A 23,674-nucleotide genomic window follows, 5' to 3' on the forward strand; every position below is an offset into this window, starting at 1 on the left:
GAGCCATGGTGACCCACACATACAGTATCTCACAAAAGTGAGTACACCCCTCACATTTTTGTAAATATTTTATTATATCTTTTCATGTGACAACACTGAAGAAATGACACTTTGTTACAATGTAAAGTAGTGAGTGTACAGCTTGTATAACAGTGTAAATTTGCTGTCCCCTCAAAATAACTCAACACACAGCCATTAATGTCTAAACTGCTGGCAACAAAAGTGAGTACACCCCTAAGTGAAAATGTCCAAATTGGGCCCAAAGTTTCAATATTTTGTGTGGCCACCATTATTTTCCAGCACTGCCTTAACCCTCTTGGGCATGGAGTTCACCAGAGCTTCACAGGATGCCACTGGAGTCCTCTTCCACTCCTCCATGATGACATCACGGAGCTGGTGGATGTTAGAGAACTTGCGCTCCTCCACCTTCCATTTGAGGATGTCCCACAGATGCTCAATAAGGTTTAGGTCTGGAGACATGCTTGGCCAGTCCATCACCTTTACCCTCAACTTCTTTAGCAAGGCAGTGGTCGTCTTGGAGGTGTGTTTGGGGTCGTTATGTTGGAATACTGCCCTGCGACCCAGTCTCCGAAGGGAGGGGATCATGCTCTGCTTCAGTATGTCACAGTACATGTTGGCATTCATGGTTCCCTCAATGAACTGTAGCTCTCCAGTGCCGGCCGCACGCATGCAGCCCCAGACCATGACACTCCCACCACCATGCTTGACTGTAGGCAAGAGACACTTGTCTTTGTACTCCTCACCTGGTTGCTGCCACACACGCTTGACACCAGCTGAACCAAATAAGTTTCTCTTGGTCTCATCAGACCACAGGACATGGTTCCAGTAATCCATGTCCTTAGTCTGCTTGTCTTCAGCAAACTGTTTGCGGGCTTTCTTGTGTATCATCTTTAGAAGAGACTTCCTTCTAGGATGACAGCCATGCAGACCAATTTGATGCAGTGTGCGGCATATGGTCTGAGCACTGACAGGCTGACCCCCCACCCCTTCAACCTCTGCAGCAATGCTGGCAGCACTCATACGTCTATTTCCCAAAGACAACCTCTGAATATGATGCTGGGAACGCGCACTCAACTTTTTTGGTCAACCATGGTGAGGCCTGTTCTGAGTGGAACCTGCCCTGTTAAACCGCTGTATGGTCTTGGCCACCATGCTGCAGCTCAGTTTCAGGGTCTTGGCAATCTTCTTATAGCCTAGGCCATCTTTATGTAGAGCAACAATTCTTTTTTTTTTCAGATCCTCAGAGTTCTTTACCATGAGGTGCTGCCATGTTGAACTTCCAGTGACCAGTATGGAAGAGTGAGAGCAATAACACCAAATTTAACACACCTGCTCCCCATTCACACCTGAGACCTTGTAACACTAACGAGTCACATGACACCGGGGAGGGAAAATGGCTAATTGGGCCCAATTTGGACATTTTCACTTAGGAGTGTACTCACTTTTGTTGCCAGCAGTTTACACATCAATGGCTGTGTGTTGAGTTATTTTGAGGGGACATCAAATTTACACTGTTATACAAGCCGTACACTCACTAGTTTACATTGTAGCAAAGTGTCATTTCTTCAGTGTTGTCACATGAAAAGATATAATAAAATATTTACAAAAATGGGAGGGGTGTACTCACTTTTGTGAGATACTGTACCTGGAGGGCTTTACTTGGTATTTGGCAAAGAAGCTGCCATTTTCACTACAGTGTACAGCAAGCCACATTGGGTCCCGTTTGTGTCTCACACAAGCCAAGTTAGGCCCCTTGCACACGGGACGGATCCGTGATGATCTGCCCCGTGAACATCCGCTTGCTCAGCGGGGATCGCTCCGTTGATCCCCGCTGAGCCGGCGGATGACAGGCACTCTGTGCACGGACCGCCCAGTCAGATCTCCGCTCTCCCCTATGGGGGATCGGATGAACACAGACAGTCTTGTCCGTGTTCATCCAATCCGCTCTGTAGACGGATAGAAAAATAGGATTTTCCTCCATTTGCAGAATCGGACGATAGCGGGGACAGATGATATCGGGTGTCAGCGGATGTTCATCCGCTGACACCCGCTATCCCATAGAGATGCATGTATGTCCGTATTTCATCCGAAAACGGATGGATGAAATACGGACATACTGTCCGCACGTGTGAAAGGGGCCAAGTGATTTTATTTCTTGCTACTTGCTGGAAGTAACTGGAACTTCTCAGAAGATCAGCTGTAAGACTTAAATCTATAGGAGTAATAATGATTGCCAAACAGATGGAACCAATGGCTCCCATATGGATTACGCTACATAAAAAGCATGCAGTGGCATCTTGTAGCTACCAATCACACATGATTGGAGAACTGTGCCATCACTGATCCCACAATTCAATTACATGTTTGTGTGCCTTACTATATACAGAACCATTTGTTGCATCTGTTAAACAATCAATTACTACCTCCTAGCAGCACCATTGGAAGCAGTTTACACGCCTTTATGCATGTTCTCACATTTCAGGCATCATTGCACTTATTAGAACAAAGGCTGCAAAAGTAGATAAGATTAGACACAAGAGTGTTTGAGCTTCATTCACAAACAACCCGCAGAGAATAGATTTTTTTAAATTTACCAATTTATCTAGTATTGACATTTTCTGCAATGCTTTACACAAAGCACAGGAACTTTCCCTTTATTCCTTGCCCTATAGGAGCAAGCACTACCCAGCCTACCTCCGCACGAGTGTACCATATTCACACATATATACCGCACACATTCCATATTCACACCCATACTGCACATACGTACATACAGTGGGGATGGAAAGTATTCAGACCCCCTTAAATTTTTCACTCTTTGTTATATTGCAGTCATTTGCTGAAATCATTTAAGTTCATTTTTTCCTCATTAATGTACACACAGCACCCCATATTGACAGAAAAACACAGAATTGTTGACATTTTTGCAGATTTATTAAGAAAGAAAAACTGAAATATCACATGGTCCTAAGTATTCAGACTCTTTGCTGTGACACTCATATATTTAACTCAGGTGCTGTCCATTTCTTCTAATCATCCTTGAGATGGTTCTACACCTTCATTTGAGTCCAGCTGTGTTTGCTTATACTGATTGGACTTGATTAGACTTGTTTAGAACTTGATTAGAATTGTATTATATTTGACTTTTTAATTAATATCATGAATTTAAAATTCATATGAATTAATTTTCAGTGGCCGATATATTGGTGTATCCCTAGTTAATGCATTCAAATCTGGGTTAACACAATCAAGCTCTTGTTTTCAAGTATAGTCTGTAAGTATAGATGTACAAGGGGGCATCCATATTGGTTCCTTAAAGTGGGTTGTATACCCCGCTTGGTGATTTTTACCTACAGGTAAGCCTATAATAGGGCTTACCTGTAGGTAAAATGAACATCTCCTAAACCCTGCATGCAGCTGTTGACATCAGCGGCGCATACGCTCTGAAGGTCCAGCGTCTCATGCCGAAACTTCAGAGCTCCTTGCCAGAATGGAGGGCTTCAGCGAGCATGTGTACGAGTGACGTCAGTGACTCACAGCGCCGTAGACCGCGAACCCTGGAAGAAGCGCCGGGGGAATATGTCAGCCCTGGCGCCGCTGCAGGGGCTTCGTTCTAAGGCATTTCATAGTGTGCTAGTATGTTATACATACTAGCACATTATGCTATTGTCTTGCAGGTTGTTTTTTTTTTTTTGGGGGGGGGTTCTTCCACTTTAACACATACGGACTCTGTTCTCTGCTTAGTTGAGCCGAGCAGGGGTTGTGCCAGCTGACCACTTAATTCACTGCAATTAAACAGAAACAGCGGTCTAAAACCAGGGTTCTAGGTGGAAATTGGAACACCAATTACCAGTCACCTCTCCCAATATAAAAATAGAATATATATATATATATATATATATATATATATATAAAAAAATACCATCTTGGGAGTTTTTTTTTTTGTAGAGGTCACATGAGCACAATTCCTAATCCACTGGGCATGGGAAGAGACAAAAATCACTTTACTTCCACTGATAAAGTCATCCTACCTGGAGGAGGGGCAATACCAGCGCCCATGAAGAAATGTCCTACCTCTTCCACAAGGGTGACCACACTGTGATCCTGGGGTAGGAAGGAGAGAGGGCATGGTCATGCAGAACACAACACAACCGAACCATCATGTGAGAAAGGGGACAACGCAGTGGAAAAATGAAAAGGCAACATACAGTGCCTTCCGGAAAGTTTTCACAGCGTTTTGCTTTTTCCACATTCCAAAATTGATTAAAATTCATTATTTTCCTCAAAATTCTACAAACAATACCCCATTAATGACAACGTGAAGTTTAATCTCTTTGCAAATGTAGTAAAAAAAAAAAAAAAAAATAATAATAATAATCACGTGTACATAAGTATTCACAGCCTTGGCTCAATTTTCTTTGTTGATGCACCTTTGGCACCAATTACAGCCTCAAGTCTTTTTAAGTATGATGTTACAAGCTTGGCACACCTATTTTTGGGAAGATTCTCCCATTCTTCTTTCCAGCTCCATCAGGTTGGATGTGGAGCGTTGCTGTACAGCCGTTTTCAGATCTCTCCAGAAATGTTCAGTCGGGTTCAAGTCTGTGCTCTGGCTGGGCCCCTCAAGGACATTCACAGAGTTGTCCTGCAGCCACTCCTTTGTGTGTGCTTAGGGTCGTTGTCCTGTTGGAAGATTAACCTTCGCCTCAGTCTAAGGTTCAGTGTGCTCTGGGGCAGGTTTTTATCAAGAATGTCTTTGTACATTGCTGCATTCATTTTCCCTCAATCCTGACTCGTCTCACAGTTCCTGTCGCTGAAAAACATCCCCACAGCATGATGCTGCCACCACCATGCTTCACTGTAGGGATGGTATTTGCCAGGTGATGAGTGGTACTTGGTTTCCTCCAGATATGACTGCTTGCCATTCAGGCCAAATAGTTCAATCTGTTTCATCATATCAGAGAATTTTGTTTCTTATGGCCGAGAGTCCTTCAGGTGCCTTTTGGTAAACTCCAGGCGGGCTGTTATGTGCTTTTTACTGAGGAGTGACTTCCGTCTGGCCACTCTACCATACAGGTCTTATTGGTGGAGTGCTGCAGAGATGGTTGTTCTGGAGGTTTCTCTCTCCACAAAAACTCTGGAGCTCTGTCAGAATGACCATCGGGTTCCTGCTCACCTCCCTGACTAAGACCCTTCTCCCCCAATCGCTTAGTTTGGTTGGGCGGCCTGCTCTAGGAAGAGTCTCAGTGGTTCCAAACTTCTTCTATTTATGGATGATGGAGACCACTGTGCTCATTGGGACCTTCAATGCTGCAGACATTTTTCTGTATCCTTCCCAAATCATGTCCAAGCAACTGAATTTACCACAGGTGGACTCCAATCAAGTTCTAGAAACATCACAAGGATGATCAGTGGAAATGGGATGCACCTGAGCTCAAATTTTGAGTAGGCTGTGTACATGTGATTTTTTTATTTTTAATAAATTTGCAAAGATTTCGAACTTCTTTCATATTGTCATTATGGGGTATTGTTTGTAGAATTCTGAGAAAAAAAAATGAATTGAATCCATTTTGGAATAAGGCTGTAACAAAATGTGGAAAAAGTGAAGCGCTGTGAATACTTTCCGGATGCACTGTATTAAAAGAAATTAAAAGGCCTTCCACAGCTTAAAGCTAAGACGCTTTCTCCTTCACTGAGCGGTTTCATTTTTTGCCTCTACATACCCTTTAACAGGGCTTAAACCAAAAAGGGATTGAACCAGTTACAGGAAATGAAATTAAAGAGACAAAAACACACCTCCACAATGAAGAAGGTGAAGGACAGAGTAGAGCTGAATGCTGCACATTCTTCTCGTTGACGTTGAATACTATATCAGGAAAAAGCAGACAATTTTTTTTTTTTTTTTCTCCAAAAAACAACCTGCACCTTGCCTGAGCAAACAACGGATTTCTTTGAAATGTTTCTTGCCCCAGAGGCTGGCATGCATAAGGAACATCAGCCGTGGGATTGGCATGCTCGATTGTGGCTCATTGCCAGGCCAAAGCAGTTATGCCGAAAGTGTTAGCACAAGAGAGAGAGGAGCTGGTGACTGGTTCCCTGCCGGCGGAGGGTGGAGACTACGCAGATGTGAAACTGTCCTGACACCATCTGCTACCCACTGTTTCCAGAATTAAGCTATGACACCAGGTGAACCCCAATCCATACAGGGGACTAGGTAGGATATAGAACTGTACAGTGAAAATCTGAGCTCAATAAATTTGAAAAAGCTCTAGATAGGTCAATAAGGCAATTTAAAAAACGAAAAAACACCACGTGTTATTGATGGTCAAGATGGCTATAGCTCGGTTTCAAAAAATAGTCAGGAGGAGGGATCGTGGTTTGATCAGCGGTTACCTCTAAAATAGAATAGGGCTGAAACAACGAATCAACATAATTGATTAGCTGGTCAGCCAATTAGTTGACTTGCATACAGAATGCATTATTTGTTTACATAGCACAAAACAAAGTGCAGTACACATACAGCTCAGTATACAGTTCATACATGTCAGCAAGTGCCTGAGAACATGTGAATGTGTGGGGAGCAATGCCTCATGGGACATGTAGTCCTGGACAGAAGGAGGAAGTTTTTTCCTTGCTATAAGGGTGCCCTATACTATACTTTGTGGCTTGTTGTACTCTGAAGGCAGGAGGAGCCAGAAGTGCTGGCGAGGGACCCCAAAAAAGGATAATCAGGGCTGCTTTGTGCAAAACCATTACGCAGAGCAGGTATGACAAGTTTTTTGTTTAAAAGAAAAAAAATCAACATTTACAATCACTTTAAGGGCTCTGTGCAGGGAAGATCAGCATCTGAACCTAGAGAAGCTGGAAGTTCCTCCACCCCAGACTCGCTCATCCATGTCTTTATGGACCTTGCTTTATGCACTGGTCCAAATCATTCGGTGGAGGGGGGATTATGGTGTGGGGTTGTTTTTCATGGGTTGGGCTTAGCCCCTTAGCTCCAGTAAAGGGAACTCCTAAAAGCGTTTGGTACCCTTCCTCCCTAGTACATACATCGGAGGGAGAGAGCGACTGGCAGACACGTGACCACTGATCAGGGAGAAAGTATAGGGTATTTAGAAGATGAATTTTAAAAAACGGTATACAGTATATACCAGGGTTCAAAATTTCAAGTCCTGAGCTACTAGCCAGGCCTTAAGAGTTACTCTCCACCGGTTGCCCCACACAACCCCAAACATGCTCTGCCCCTAAACACCCCCTCATAAATTATCTCATGAAATGACACTTAAGGCTGGGTACTGTCAGGGCTGGGCTAAGCCTTTCCTTCTCTGAGCTGGCCGCTCAGCTGTCGGATAATTGCCAGCTCCCATCTCTCTCCAGTTACCGAGCTGTTGTTGAATCTGCTCGTCAGTCCTGCCTATCTAAAGCCGTCCAGCTCACTTGATCTCTGCCTTCGCCTTTGTCAACATCACAGAGACTTTCTCCTGCGTTCCTGTTGAAGACTTGCTCGGCTGATGTCCCTTCTGGCTCCTGATCCTGCTTGCTGTACTACTACGTTCATCTTTGGCTCTCTGACATTGGCTTGGCTGACTATCCGGTTACTGAACCCTGGCTTGTTTTGATCACGCTTACTCGGTTTACCTTTTTATTACTATTAAACAAGTATGATTTAACTATACTTCTGTCTCGGGCTGATTCATGGTTCCTGATAGGTTCACACCTATGCGAATTTCTTTGCATAGCGGGAGAATGTGACCGGCTCTCTATGGTGCCGGTTCACATAACTCCGGGGTGGCTGCGGAGTGCACTGCACAGAAACGTCTTTGGCTCCATTTCTGGGCTGAATTCAAGCACAGATTCAGCTCCGATACTTCCCTGAAATGGAGAACAGGGACGCACAGCGTTCCTGTGCGATCCGCGGCCGGTTTAGGTGTTAACCAAGCCTTAATCTTTTATGCAAAATTAAGTTACAAAAAGAAATATTAACAACTTTATCAGTGCCCCTCAGTACAGCCTCACCAGTGCCCGTCAATACAACGTGACCTGTGCCCGTCAATACAGCCTCACCTGTGCCGAGGAAGAGTCAATGGCTGATCAGCAAAGAGCGGGGATTGCCCGCTGTAACAGCTTTCATTAGAATTGCTGGGTTCCCGGGGCCGCTCACTGTCACAAACAGCCTCGCCTCCTCAGACAGCGCCGCTCACGTCACACAGTTCTGCCTCCTCACCCGGAGCCTCGCGGCATTGGACAGGTGTTCTGTCTATCAAATGCGCCGGCAAGGAGGCGGAACTGTGTGATGTGAGCAACACCGGGCGAGAAGGCAAGGCTGTATGTGACGTGAGCGACGCCAGGAACCCAGAACCCAGTAATTCAAATGAAAGCTGTTACAGCGGGCAAGCCGCGCTCTCTGATGATTGGCCAGCTTGACTCCTCCTCTCCTCTCTTCCCCTGGCTGGGAGAATTGCCCCCCCTCCTCCGAGGCAGCCAACGCTCGCCAGCCCTCATTTTCCACTCGCAAAATGCAAGTAGGCAAGTGTAAAATGTGAGTGTTGGTATATACATGTTATCCTAGCAGAGGGGCTGGCAGTGCTTGTTTGCACTGCCTTAACAACCCCTTCAGGGCGCCAGAATACCAAGACATTTTGGACAATTTCATGCTCCCAACTTTTTATGACCAGTTTGTGGATGGCTCCTTCCTGTTTCAACATGACTGCGCACCAGTGCACAAAGCAAGGTTCGTAAAGACATGGATGATCGAGTTTGGGGTAGGGGAATTTAGCCAGCCTGCACAGAGTTCTGACCTCAACCGGATAGAACACCTTTGGGAAGAATTAGATTGGAGACTGCAAGTCAGGCCTACTCATCCATCAGTGCCCAACCTTACAAATGCGCTTCTGGAAGAATGGCCAAACATTCCGATAGACACACTCCTAAGCCTTGTGGACAGCCTTCCCAGAAGAGTTGAAGCTGTTATAGCTGCAAAGGGTGGGCCAACTCAATATTGAACCCTACGAACTGAGACTGGAATGCCATTAAAGTTCATGTGTGTGTAGAGGCAGGTGTTCCAATACTTTTGACAATATAATATCTAGATCTCATCTGTTATTCTCAGACTGGATTCAATATTTTGTTCTCTAACCATATAGCTGGTTTAGATTTACCACTTCATAAAGATATTCAAGAATAAATTGTATTTTCTTTAAACGCTACATAATAACGAAATTATTCACCACACGTTGAGGATTTTAGATGATTAAACTAAACAATTAGCCAACTAAATCGATTATGAAAATAATCATTAGTTGCAGCCCTACAGTAGAAGCACTTCAAAAGGCACTGCAAAGATGACTTTGTGCGCATTACAGTGCATTTTTTTCATGATATCAACAGTAGGGAAAAATAGGATTTTTTTTCGCCCTACTTACCTGTAAAATTCTTTTCTTTAAGAACATCACAGAACACAGAGGGAGGCTATTATTCCTTACTTACTGGGTTATACCATCATCTCCAGGTGAATGGACACTGGTAGACCAAAGGTCTTAGACAGGAAATCCACCCTTATATAACTCCTCCCATACAGGAAGTACTTCCGTTTTGTAGCAAGCACTGAATCCCCAAAAGAGGGGAGGGACCTCTGTGTCCCGTGATGTATTCAAAGAAAAAAGGATTTTACAGGTAAGTATGATGAAAAAAATCCTATTTTCTTTATCATACATCATGGGACACAAAGCCAGGCTAATATTCATTACCTGTTGGGACGTCCCAGAGCAATAGCCTTGAGGGGAGGAAGACACCCTGCCAAACAATAGTCATCAGACCTTTACAGCAGCCCGCAGTACACTGCGCTTGAAAGCCAAATCCTCGGCTGCTCGAACGTCCACCTGATAAAATCTTGTGAATGTCTGCACTGAAGACCAGGTAGCAGCCTTACAAATCTGAGCCACAGCCTTGCAGACACTGGTAAAAAAAACTGAAATACTTCCTGTATGGGAGGGGTTATATAGGGTCAGACTTCCTGTCTAAGACCTTTGGTCTACCAGTGTTCGTTCAACTAAAGATGGCGTATAACCAAGTAAAGGAATAATAGCCTAACTCTGTGTTCCGTGATGTATGATAAAACAAAAAAAAAAACCCAAAAAACCAGATGGGCAGAATAGGACAAGCTGCAAAAGAAAAAGCTTGGCACTGCCCCTTTTATCTCCCCGCACATATCTTCAGCATCTACTCTGTTTGGCCATGTGGATTTCACCAAAATCCCAGTGATATTTTTACAATAAAAAAAAAAAAAAATTGAGAAGGAACTTTACCATGTTAGGTAAGGGAAGAAAGGAGAAACAGAATGGCTGATACTTGCCAGAAATCTTTGTCGACTGTTAGACCCGTATTGGCCAAAGAAGAGAAGATGAAGTCACAGCAGCTCACATTACTGCATCTTAACTTTATAAGGGAGTTACGGTAATTTATCCACATCAAGGAACATTTTTGAAATATTGAGGGGCCCTCTAAACGTTACATTATTCAAACTTCAAAAAAAAAAAAAAAACTCTTCTAACAGAAGACGATTCCTTCTTGCAGGATAATATCACTTTAACTGGACTTGCACATTAATCAGCATCGTTCTCTGCATTACGCCCATGTCATTGAGGTTCCACACATAATCGCTGACAGGCGGTGAACTAGCCTTTACCTCTTCTCTACAAAAAACAGTACATAGCATGCCGCAGCCTTTCTCAACCTTTGTAAACACAGAGAAACCCTTAAAATAACTCTAGGTCTCAGAGAACCCCGATAATAACTCATTTTATCTACAGCTTATGGTAAATTACCATGAAGGTCAGTGGAAAGAAAGCTCCTCACATCTGTGGTCAGTTAAAAGAACCCCCCTCTACCTAATACAGAGAGCTAAAAAGATGTTAAGGGTTTCTAGATACACGAGTAAAAGATGCTCAAGGAACAGCTAGCATCCTCTGGAGTAGCGGTCACCAACCAGTGGTCCAAGAAAATTTTGGTTCTGCTGCAAATCAACATTTTGGCAGATGTATACCGCCCAAGGTTGTATCCAGTGTTGTTCTCAATGCGCTCTGTCAGTCAATATTGTCAGCGCGTGTTGATAACCGATGCCCCCCTCTGTAGTTCCGGCTCCTGTTAACTCAGAGGGAGGCACCAGGAGTAGTGCAGAGAGCCGGAGGTAAAGGAGGGGACTTCCAATGGCAGTGCTGATCACAGACTGTGAGAGGGAGAACGGAGCTCAAGCACATAGCTGGATAAGGAGGTAAGATCCAATGATGAGTATGTGTGTGAGGAAGCAGTGTGATCCACAGTGCAGGGGTGTTGGGTGGCAGAGGGACAGAGCATTATGTGTATTATGCAGCAGTGAGATTCAGGGGGAGGGGGGCAGAGAGCCAAAGCATTGTGTGTATAAGGCATGTAAAATTCAGGTTAGTGGTCCGTGGGATTCAAAATTGTGAGTTTAGTTGTCCCTGAGGTCCAAAAGGTTGGTGCCCACTGCTCTGGAGGAACCCTGGTTGAGAAAGGCTGGTATAGAAGCCCAGGGCAAAGTATCAAAGGGTACTGCCACACAAAGCCAAACAATTCACTAGAAGTTTGTAGAAGCCATAATGAGAACGGACCTCACCTTGGCCTGTGACATGACCAACTTTCAGCCCTTTTTGGTTGGGTTAACTGTCATGGGGATGCCTACAATCTTCTGCTGGTTTAACCCATTTCAAAGGTTACCACAGGTTCCTGTATGTAGGCTGTCCATGCTGATAAATGCCTGGCTGTCATACTGTTCCACTGGCTTCCTTAGTACTTTCAGAGATACGGACCTGGAACTTGTATGCAGACCAGGATTTTCATCCCAAATCTGACTTCATGCTTGTTCTGGGTCCAGGGTGGATAAAAATCAATGATTTTTGATAAACAAATTTTTTTTTTTATTTCTATCAAATTTATTTTAATAAAATGCTTTTGGAGTAAAAATCTATCTAAAGATAGTTTTCCATTTAAGATACATTAATAATTTAATTTATATAGCATGAGATGGAGCTTGGTTATGTAACATGAGGCTGCATATTCTGCAATATTTACATTTTTTGTAAAACACATTCAATGAATCCAAGCTCTAAGATAACTTGCACTGCATTGATGCATTCCCACAATTACACAGTAACCATGAGATAAAGCAAAGTTCCTGAATATTCCTTTATCCAATTGTTTTGCAAATCTATGTAAACTACAAATTGTATGATTGAATCGGTTCTGATATCGCTGTTTTACTAACCTGACAGCTTTCTATTCTAAATATGAAACCTTCATTTTGTTTGCAAATATTAAAGATTCTAACTACGAGCAAGAATAAGTCCTTACATTTAAAGAGCACCTGTCATTTCAGATCCATCATGGCAGCGCCTGTTAGCGGGCATCCACTCACCTGATGCCACCACATCCCTCATCTTGTTGTGTCACTGCCGCATCACTAGCCGTCCCATTAAAGTGAATAGGACTGTCGGTGAGTCAACAGCGGATCAGAGGAGGAGCCAAAACGGGATAGAAATGACAGTTGCTCTTTGAAAATTATGATTTAAATTGAGTTGTTTTAAATCAAGCCTTTTTACTAGTGATTTAAATCCAGATTTAAATCGTGATTTTAAGCGACATAAAGTGGAGGGCCACCCTGAAAAAAAAAAAAATTACACCAAAAATCCTAAAAAAAAATAAAATAAAAATTTGAAAAAAAAAATGTTTTTTAAACTTACCTAAACCCTTGTTGCTAGGCAGTCTTCCTAATCTGCCTCTTCCTTTTCTGCGGCGTCTTCTGCTCCTCGGTGAGTGGCCCCGTGGTCTTCTGGGAACCATGTGTGTTCCCAGAAGACCACGGGGCCATTCACAGAGCGCAGCGCCAAGCCGCGCCACTCGCGCGTGCGCAGTAGGAAACTGGCAGTGAAGCCACAAGGATCCACTGCCTGTTTCCCTTACCTAGGATGGCGGTGCCGGGTCCCGAGAGCCAAGGGACGGGTCGACCTCGGGCGGCCAACATCGTGGGCACCCAGGACAGGTAAGTACTTATTTAAAGTCAGCAGCTACAGTGTTTGTAGCTGCTGACTTTTTTTTTTTTTTTTACGGCCAGAATCCCGCTTTAATTTAATTCAAATTCACCCAGCCTGGGTCAGAGACTCAAAGTACTGAATCCAGAGACAGCCAGCTAGCATTTTCAAAACGTCAGCAGATTAATCTCCATCTTTACATCTCGTACCGCCAAACTGGCTGGTGAACCTTGCAAATCACAGCAAAGCCAATAGCAAGGCATAAGATGGGTCAGATAGGAGTTCAACCTTAACTTCTGTTTGCGAAATATGGCGCACACTGGCTTCAAGGCTCCTGGAACATATTAAGAGAATGCTAAATCAAAGTGCAAAACATGCTATTGGATCCAATTAGAGGTTTACCAACGTTAACGTCTGTCGTCCAATTTTCGGATCGTGCGTATGGGGCATTAGGGGGATGAATAGTGCTCGATTGTTGGCGTCAGTGTAAGGAACTTTGACCCATTGTTTGTGTCAGTTGAAGGAATAGTGCCATATTTTTGGTGTCAGTGGCAGTATTAATGCCTCAAGGGACAGATAAAAGCAAGCAAAGAGCAGCATCCAGCCCCCAGGCCGCAGTTTGGAGACCAGTGCATTAGGGGGCTGGCAGGATCAGCTTTTAAAGAAAAAAGAATCAGATTTGCTCACTGTTGTGAACTTTAAATGAAAATTAATTTTCTCCGCAATGCATATAGATACAGAGATGAGTGACTGTTTTAGGGCTAGTTTACACTTGCTTCAAAACAAGCTTTGTTAAAGCTCTCTGAATGCCAGTCAAAGCCCTTGTCACTAAATAAAATGGTTAGCTTACAGTCCTGTTTGCACCTTGCATTTGCTTCACTTCAAAAATTATACCCCATGTCGCTTTAGTGGTGCTTCAAAGCGTCTTCAAAACCTCCATAGAACTCTATGACAAAGGTCACTTTAAGCACCTGCGGCTTTGGAGAGGCTTCGCTTTGATTTGGAGAAATTGCAGGTATGAGATATATACACACACACAGCATCTGTCAAGCTTCGAAAAAGCTTCAAAAGAACATCACGGATGCATCCCTGACGCTTCACCAAAGCTTCATCGAAGTACCACCGAAGCATCAAAAACACATCATAAAAGCGTGTTGAAGCGGTAGGCACTTTAATGTGTGTTGAAGCCAAAGCACTTGCTTCGGCTTCAACACACATTAAAGGTTTCAAAAATGTTACCCCATGTAGCTTTAGTTGTGCTTCAAAGCGTCTTCAAAGAACCCATAGAAGGCCATGGCAAAGCTCGCTTGAAGCCTCATCAAAGCCCCACAAAGCCTCACCAAAGCCACACCAAAGCCTCATCAAAGCACCAAGCAAAACAAGGTGTAAACAGGACTGTAAGCTAACCATTATATTTAGTGACAGGAGCTTTGACTGGCGTTCAGAGAGCTTTAGCAAGGCCTGTCCGAAGCCTTGTTTTGAAGTGTAAACTAGCCCTTAAAGTGCTTTTACGGCTTCCTCAGAATATGTCAATATACAAAACTTGCATAAAAAGAAATGGGTGTAAACAGATTTATACCAATTATCATCAGTATACATCCACATGCCATTAGGAATAGAGAAGGCCCTTTGACATGGGACAGGCTCCACCAGGAGTCCGCCTGCCCAGCAGGAAACAGTCCGCTGATCCCCAATGAGCAGGTGGATGGCTTGTCTGTGTCTGCCTTGCTTATACAGAGTGGACAGACTCAGCCCGCTGGCTTCTATGGGCAGCCGGATGTAAACAGACAACCTGTCTGTTTATACCCGACACCCATCCGATCAACAGATGGGGAACGGATCCCTGTTTTCAGTGGATAGGATCGGATGTCGTGGGTGTCAATGGACACATGTCTGTTGACATCCGCCGCTCCATAGAGGAGACTGGAGGGTCCGTTCTGAAAAACGGACAGGCGGACCTGATCGGGGTCTTGGTGCATATCTTATTCAGCCGGGATTCACACATACATACCACACGTTGCAATGATATGCTAGCAGATCCCCATCTGTCTATTTTTAGAGGATTGGATGTCAGCATACACATGTCCGTTGACACCCACCACTCTACGGAGGGCATTGGATGGTCCGATCGGGTCCGCCTGTCAGTTTTTTTTAGATCCACCGGTGTGAAAGGAGCCTTACTGTCTTGTTTTCCATCGGCAAAAAGAGGGATGAAAAACAGACATAAGGAATGCCCATTTAAATAGAAGACTAAATCATTTTAACATTTTGGATACAATGTGGATGGATTAAATCCACTGTCAAAAACTAGTAAACTGAAACCTAGGGAAAAATTTCCACCTCCTACCTATTCAATAGAATATTAGATAGGTAAAGCTTGGAGTCTCTGGTAGAATTTGAATTCTGTGTGTCCTTGGGAGAGAGATTTCCCTTTACCACTTGATGGCCGTCAAACAGTAAAGGAAGCAAGGGACAACCTCCCCTTTTCCTATATGATGGGTATCTGACAGAACAGGAAGTGAGGAGAATTTCCCCAATGGGGACAAAGACCATTAAAAAAACCTTTTCTAGTAAAGCAAGCAAGGCTTGGAACGTTGGTCAGGATTTTATTGATTTTTGTGCCCCCACTGGGAGGGATTTCCCCAGACTTCCTATCTAAGTGAAGGGTGGCAGACATAACATGAACAAAGAAATGCATCCACTTGCTATGGTAAGACAGAAAGCATTTTGAAAGCTAACAGAGGTTCCAACCCTTATCTGCTATATACAAAAAAATATTGGCTGGAATTTGTCTTTATCACTAGATGGCTCCTTTAAAAAAGACATTGGCACAATCCTGACGCCAAGGAATAACCAGCCTGCCACGTCGACAGCAAGACCGTTCCAGGACACCCAGCGAAATGTCACATCTGCGGCTACTGTGCCACAAATAACAGGGTGTCGCTGTAGCTGTGCGGCCTTTGAAGTGGCTTCTCGGGGAAACCACATTGTATTTAGAGCAGCGCTGTCTGCTATACTCATCCCTTCACGCTGCCAGAAGTGTGCGACTATGAAGAATGCTGAAATGAACAGCACGTGAGGCCACACTGCAGACGGGAAGAGGAGAGCAAAAACTGGGACAAACACATGTAGGAATCAAGTCTGGTGTACGACTGAAAAATTAAGGCGCGGCGGCGCACATTTCATTTTCTGAAATAGTTCAGACTTAATTACATTTACATAATGCCTGCTTTCTATAGACCTCCCACTTCATGGCCTTATTTGCAACCTTCTGTCCCCCCCCCCCCCCCCCTCTGAAAACAAAACGACAGCCTGGAGCAGCCGTGTGCAATTTAAAATGTGCAGATTGCTACGTCTAATGAACATGCGTCTGGATACAAAACTCGATGGAAAGTCTACAGTTTGAGTCATGTGGAAAGTAGCGCCATTCACAAACATAACATCTTATTTCTCTCTCATGTTTTATTTACACCTTAAGTCTAGGTTCACACCTATGCGTTTGCAGCAGCTCGTGCGGACATAGCAGCCCGTTCATTTTCTGTACCTGGGGGGGAAATGTAGGAAAAGGGTCCCTGCACCTTTTTAAAATAACAGCCGTAGGGGAATCGCATGGTGCTTTCGCACCATGCGATTTCCTGCACCTGAAAACATGCTGCATTTTCGGAAGTGTGGGGGGCACTGAGAAGTAGCGCGTTTGGCTGTGGGTGGTTACGGGTGCAGGAATAGGTGTGATTTACACCCTTGTCCTGCACCCACCCCTAACAGTGTGAACCTAACATAAGGCTTCAGCCAAACTGGCATTCATTTCTGTGTTTAGCTTTTCTAAACGCAGGAGAAACGATTCGAGAGGTATAACTTTTATGCCTGACAGATCACTTTTTCTTGCATGTAAATGATCCTGCTTTTAGCCGCGATTACACAAGCTTAGAGAGAGTGTCCAATCTGATCCTAGACACAGAATTCTATTATCTCTAAATGCAGCTAAACCGACCGCAGGTAAACGCTCACTAAATGGCACCATTGAAAAAATCATTACATGCATTTAGAAAGGTCTTTAAATGCATTTTGGATGATGCCAGTGTGACTGAGGCCTTAGAAGCAAAACCTTGGAAATCCCAAAAATTCTACATGCACATCCCTCCTTACGAGTCAGAGTCTGGCTTCACACACACAGGACATTTTTTCCCTCCAAAAATCAGTGTTAAAAATGTGCCTAAAGCCACGTTTCGCAAAGGAGTTTAGGCGCATCAAGTGTCTGGGCATTCATTCATTTCATTGGCGGAATATTAATTTATTCTGGCCATTGGAATGAACGAATGTTCAAGTGCCAAACACGCCTAGCATTTTTACACGCATTTAAGCATGTCCTACTTTTCTTGCGGCAAAATGCTCTTCTCCTGAACATGCTGGCACTGGGGGGGGTCCCGCTTCTAAACGCCCATGTGTGCAAGAACACATGGGCTAACAGAGGGGTGTATAGAGGCAGAAAAATAAGTCAAACACATTTTTGACGTCCAGTGTGCATGAGTCCTGAAAGCAAGCCATAGATTATGCTATTTTCTTTTCTGCAACCATGGGTTACAAGAAAGAAAATCGTTTGATTCCCCCATCAACATGGTCAGTGTTGATGGGGGAATCCTTCCCGCGGAGGCATTGTGTTCTCCCAGCGGGGGGAGGGGCACAGGGAGCTGTCCCTGTCGGGAGAACACATAGATGTTGCTAGCACATATAACCGCTGGCAATAATCGCATGCTAGAGATCAAACAAGCTGGTAGTACCCAAGTCAATCGATGGATCCACTTGTGTACAACCAGCCTACCCATAGATGGAGCAAATCTCAGCTGTTCCCTGAACTATGGCTGGTTTAAAATGATTGTGAAGTCTTGTTTTGTTTTCTATAAAAATAACGGGTTATACTTACCTGCTCTGTGAAATGGTTTTGCGCAGAACAGCCTGGATCCTCCTTTTCTCTGGATCTCCTGGCTACCCCCTCCTGCTGAGTACCCACACAGCAAGCAGCTTGCTATGGGGGCACCTAAGTTGAGCTGCAGCTTTTTGTGTCCATTCAGACACAGAGCCCCAGTTCGGCTCCTCTCCCTCTCTCCCGATTGGCTAACTGACTTTAATTGACAGCAGCGGGAGCCAATGGCATTGCTGCTGTGTCTCAGGAGGGAGAGTCATGGACGGCCGTGGCACTTGTGGAAATCAATGGACAGAAATGGGGCTCAGTTAAGTATTAGGGAGTGCTGGGGCGGCTGCTGCACACAGTAGGCTTTTTTTTTCCTAATGCATAGAATGCATTAAGACATGGGTGCTCAACCCGTGGCCCTCCAGCTGTTGCAGAACTACAAGTCCTATGATGCATTGCAAGGCTGACCATTACAAGCATGACTTCCAAAGGCCAAGGCATGATGGGACTTGTAGTTCTGCAACAGCTGGAGGGCCACAAGTTGAGCACCCGTCTATTAAAGCGAAATTCCACCCAAAAATGGAACTTCTGCTTTAAGTACTGGTGACCCCATGACATGCCACAATTGCTCCCACTTCCTCTCCTGGCTTCCTCTCACCCCTAACTCCCTGCAATCTTCTGGGACACGTCATAGAAAATTGCCCGGCCATTCGCAGCACGGTTCGCGCATGCACAGTGTGCGCTTGGCTACAATGCCGGTTACAATGCCAGCGCCACAGAGGAGCGAGGCTTCATGTGTCCACGACGCTGGATCGTGGGACAGGTGAGTGTCTTTATTATAAGGCAGCAGCTACACTTTTTGTAGCTGCTGACTTTTAAATGGGTGGAACTAAAAACTTTATGACTTTACAATCACTTTAAGTTAAAATGGATGTAAACCCAACGTCATCCTTTCTAAACTACTGCCATAGGGGTTATCTATAAGGATATACATGCCTCCTGCATGTATCTTTACCTGTCAAGTGTCTCCCCTCTCTCTGTTAAGAGATCCGAAAAACTGCAGATTCTGTGGGTGGGTCTGTTGTCTGGAGCTCGGTGGGTGGAGTCGTGATGTCAGTAGACTCCCCACCCACCTCTACACCTTGTCAATATGTATTTTCTCCTGTGTATTTCTAATACTGAACTTCTTCTATGATCTCTAACATCCAGTGAAAAGACAGGAAAGTAACCACATGACTTCAGAATGCCAAATCATGCTGAGGTGTTCAACAGCCAATCCTTGCAGAGCTGCTGAAGAAAGGAGTGGGGGAGGGAATTAAAAAATAATGCCTGTGTCTTAGACTAGTGCATGAGATGTAAATCACCTGTCACTCACAGCAAGGGGGAGGATTTGACAAAGTTTTTCTCAGTTTGTCAAGATTTTTCTCACTGAACAATAAAAGAGGATTGCTCAGAGATGAATTAACTCTGTGTGACAAGACTGGGCTCAAATGATAGGAAATCTTATACTCTACAGTATGATATAAAAAAAAATAAATAAATAATAATTCGGGTTTACATCCACTTTAAGCTTCCACTATGCAAGTACTGACCATATAAATGTCAAAACTATTTCTATAGATTGAAAAGCTGAAATGAATGCAGGGTTTAACCCAGGGTTTCTGAACCAGGGTTCCAGAAGATCATTGAGCAAGGAACAATTTCCGCCTCTCAGATAAGTTCCAACTGACATCATTGATCTTTTTAGTCATCTGTAAGGGAGTCATTTTTCCCAATGACCACAAGTGTTCGGCCCCTTTCACACATATGGACCATTTGTTTTTCATCCATCCGTTGATGGATGAAAAAACGGACATCAATGAATCTCTATGGAAAAACTGATGTGATTGAATGATCATCCACTTACATCCGCAAACATCATCCGTTTTTGGAAACGGATCAAAGCTCTATTCTATAAAAAATGAGAAACGGATGAGCAGCTGATGGAAAACTTCATCTGTTTTGAAACGGGCGGACTTTTGAGCATCAAAACGTCCGACGGTCTTTTGACGGAGTTACGACGGACTTGTAAACGACCAGACTTACACACACAAACGGACTAAAGTCTGTTAGAAAGTCTGGTCATTTGAACACGACGACGTACAACCGGATTAGAATAAGGAAGTTCATAGCCAGTAGCAGCCCTTGTGTCGTTTTTTGTCCGTTGGACTAGCATACAGACGAACTGATTTTTCTATCACACTCGAGTTCGTCGGAAAGATTTAAAACATGTTTTAAATCTAATGTCCGTCTGATTTTCGACAGAAAAAGTCCGCTGAAGGTCCGATGAAGCCCACGCACGATCGGATTGTCTGACAAATTAGTTCCCTCGGACCAGTCCGGTCGGAAAGTCCGCCTATGTGTACACGGCATAAGGAGCAGTCTTCCCACTGACCATCACACTAATGTATCATGAGTTGCAGAAATTTAGCAGAGGTTCCGTGAGACCGGTAAGTTATTGTAATGCCGCGTACACACGGTCGGACTTTTCGTCTACAAAAGTCCGACAGCCTGTCCAACAGACTTCCGACGTACCTTCGGCGGACTTGCGGCAGACTTTCTTACGAACGGACTTGCCTACACACGACCACACAAAAGTCCGACGGATTCGTACGTGATGACGTACACCGGACTAAAATAAGGAAGTTCATAGCCAGTAGCCAATAGCTGCCCTAGCATGGGTTTTTGTCCGTCGGACTAGCACACAGACGAGCGGATTTCGGGGTCCGTCGTACTTACGACGTAAAGATTTGAAGCATGTTTCAAATCTAAAGTCCGTCGGATTTGAGGCTAAAAAAGTCCGTTGAAAGTCCGGAGAAGCCCACACACGATCGGATTACCAGCCAGCTTTAGTCCGTCAGCGTCCGTTGGACTTTTGTAGACGAAAAGTCCGACCGTGTGTACGCGGCATAAGGTTTTGAGAAAGGCTGGTTTAAGGCCCCTTTCACACGATCGGGTCTGCCTGATCAGACCACCCATAGCTCTCTATGGAGCGGTGGATATCAGCGGACACCCACCGGCATCTGATCTGGTCTGCTATTAAACAAACAGATGGGGAGCTGTTCCCCCATCCGTCCAGCAGATTGGGTCGGATGACAGCCAGATGGAAACAGACAAGCAGTCAGTTTCCATTCAGCCACCCAATAGAGAAGTGTGGGCTGTGTCCGATTTGCGGAGCAGACATGGACCTGTCAGGGAGGAGTCCGCCCCGTCTGCAAGAGGCCTAACCCTTTCACTGCCAGGCCCTGTACTCCACCACTTTTAACCACAGCTGGACAGTTGTATTTGTATAATTTTTTGCTTATATCTTTCAGAGTTTGCACAAGACCCACCAGACCATACATTTTCTGAAAGCACATGGCCAGTAGAATAAAAAGATGGTGCTTTGGATTAGGCCTCATTGACACCATCATGTTGTGGGAACATGCACACTCCTGTGAGGCACCGCAGGCTACTTGAGAAGGTGTAATGCAGTACCATTCAGAATGAATGAATGAATGGCACTTCAATGCACTTCGCCGACAGAGAAAGATTGAGGACACAGTCTCCTCTTCCTCTACAGCCACAGCTGCATTCCCCATACTGAACAGGGAGTACTCCTGCTCATTGATAAAAGAATGAGATGGTAAACCGGAATGGCCATTCCAGTTAACTATCTCAACAAATATGAATGAACACCGGGTGATCAACACCGTTCACCCATCCAATTCTCCCTACTTGGTGCTGGTGGGCAGTCATCTCCCCTGCACAGTCCATGGTCTCCACTGCTACAGATGGGGAGAGCAGCGATGGAGATTGGAGGGCACAGCACAGACAGAGGCCTTACAGCGGACACAGAATGCTGCCGTTTGCCAGCACCCGCCTGTCACCAGATTCTCCCAGCTGGGCGGCGGCTGCTTCTCCCTTACACAGCTCACTGTCTCCCCTCCTACAGGTGGGGAAAGATTGGAGGGCACAGTTGGGAGATCAGGTTGTGCTGGAGACAAAGAATTTATTTCCCAGCAAGGGAGGTCTGTTGGCAGAGCTGCAGGTCTCGACGATAGTGGCAGGGGTCACTTTTTTAACGAATTGCTACAATTAGCGGCTTGTCAGTCACTGATCATAGCTATTCATTTAATTAGGATAGTCAGGAGTACATTTCTGATAAGTTCATAGCAGAGTGGAAAATGCGGGAGACAGAAGGCAAACTGACCTGACCAGCTGGAAGCGTTTCTGTTCTGCTATATGCCTTATGTCGGAGTCAGTGAAAGGGTAAGGATTTAATTGCAAGACCTTAGAAAATACTTTGCACCACTGCTAGACATGCTCCATTTTTTTTTTCTCTGTGTGCGAAGAGGAAGATGTTGGCACCCAGGACTCTGCCTGGGAGGAAGCAAGTGACTGCTTCTTGCTTGACAACAAATACACATTGGCATTTTTAACCTTAAAGTATAAAATGCCAAGAGCGTTATGCTTTTTATAAGCAATCTAAATGCCCAGCTTAGCAGTCTCCCAGAATTTCCTTAATGCCTGATGAAGCCTGCTAAATTCTTTGTAAAAGCTGCATCCAGCCATCCCGTTAAAGAAAAAAAATCCAGATTTAAGATCCCCGCAAGAGAAGAGAAAATATCCTCGCCCCTCCAGCAGCATTCGTCTACACTTTCTCCCTCCCTTCCAGAGCTGCATCCATTGTCAGTCATCTTCAGCATTCATCACTTCCGGGAGTGTCCCCCCACTATGTGCCTTGTTTCAATCTGCACATCACTGCTGAGTTCTGTGCTGACTTAGGGCTCTGAGAATGTAACCATGGTATGCTTTGAGGAACACGAGCATCTAACACTCCCGTAAGTGTTGACTGCCGAAAACATTGGAGGTGCAGGCAGCCTCGAGGTCTGAGCACATGAGATATGATATATGTGGGACGGTTGTAGCGCCTATACACTTGTTTTCCCCTCATGCCACTCTACTTTCTTACAAAGACATTTGTCATGATTGTAATTGCAATGTAATTCTGACCAAAAATGTAAGGCTAAATGTAGATAATTTCAACGGCATTTTCCAACATGGCCAATTGTTCTTCTTAATGGAAGCAACTGTTCACTGTTCAAACTTTTTAAAGGGTTTCTAAAGGCAGAATGTTTTTTATTCTAATGCATTCTATGCATTAAGATAAAAATCTTTCTGTGTGCAGCAGCCCCCCTCATACTTACCTGAGCCCCATCTCTATCCAGCCATGTCCACGAGTCCCTCGGCCGCCTGGGACTCTCCCTCCCGATTGGCTGAGACACAGCAGCTGCGCCATTGGTTCCCTCTGCTGTCAAAGTTAGTTAGCTGATCAGGAAAGAGAGTGGGCAGGGCCAAACCACATCTCCGTGCCTGAATGGACACACGGAGCTACGGACCGGCTCTGGTGCCCCCATAGCAAGCTGCTTGCTGTGGGGGCACTCGACGGGAGGGAGGGGCCAGGAGCAGTGAAGAGGGACCTGAGAAGAGGAGGATCCAGGCTGCTCTATGCAAAAACTGTACAGAGGAGGCAAGTATTACAGGTTTGTTATTTTTTATTTTTATAAGAGACTTTACAATCACTTTGATTTGTTATGTACATGTCCAGTGTAAGGTTTTTCTTCTAGACAAAGATTCTGATTGTTAAATTGTACTGGCAACCATAGTGAAGAGTAGACAG

The 23,674-nt window shown here is 44.7% G+C and overlaps 1 protein-coding gene across 3 annotated transcripts in view; it reads right to left on the reverse strand.

Annotated features, from left to right (window-relative positions):
- PLXNA3 (plexin A3) overlaps positions 1–23,674 on the reverse strand; it is a 233,310-nt gene that overhangs the window by 139,418 nt on the left and 70,218 nt on the right. The window lies entirely within an intron of this gene.

Source organism: Aquarana catesbeiana, linkage group LG09 (genome assembly GCF_042186555.1).
Source record: "Aquarana catesbeiana isolate 2022-GZ linkage group LG09, ASM4218655v1, whole genome shotgun sequence".
In the NCBI taxonomy this organism is placed as follows: Eukaryota; Metazoa; Chordata; class Amphibia; order Anura; family Ranidae; genus Aquarana; species Aquarana catesbeiana.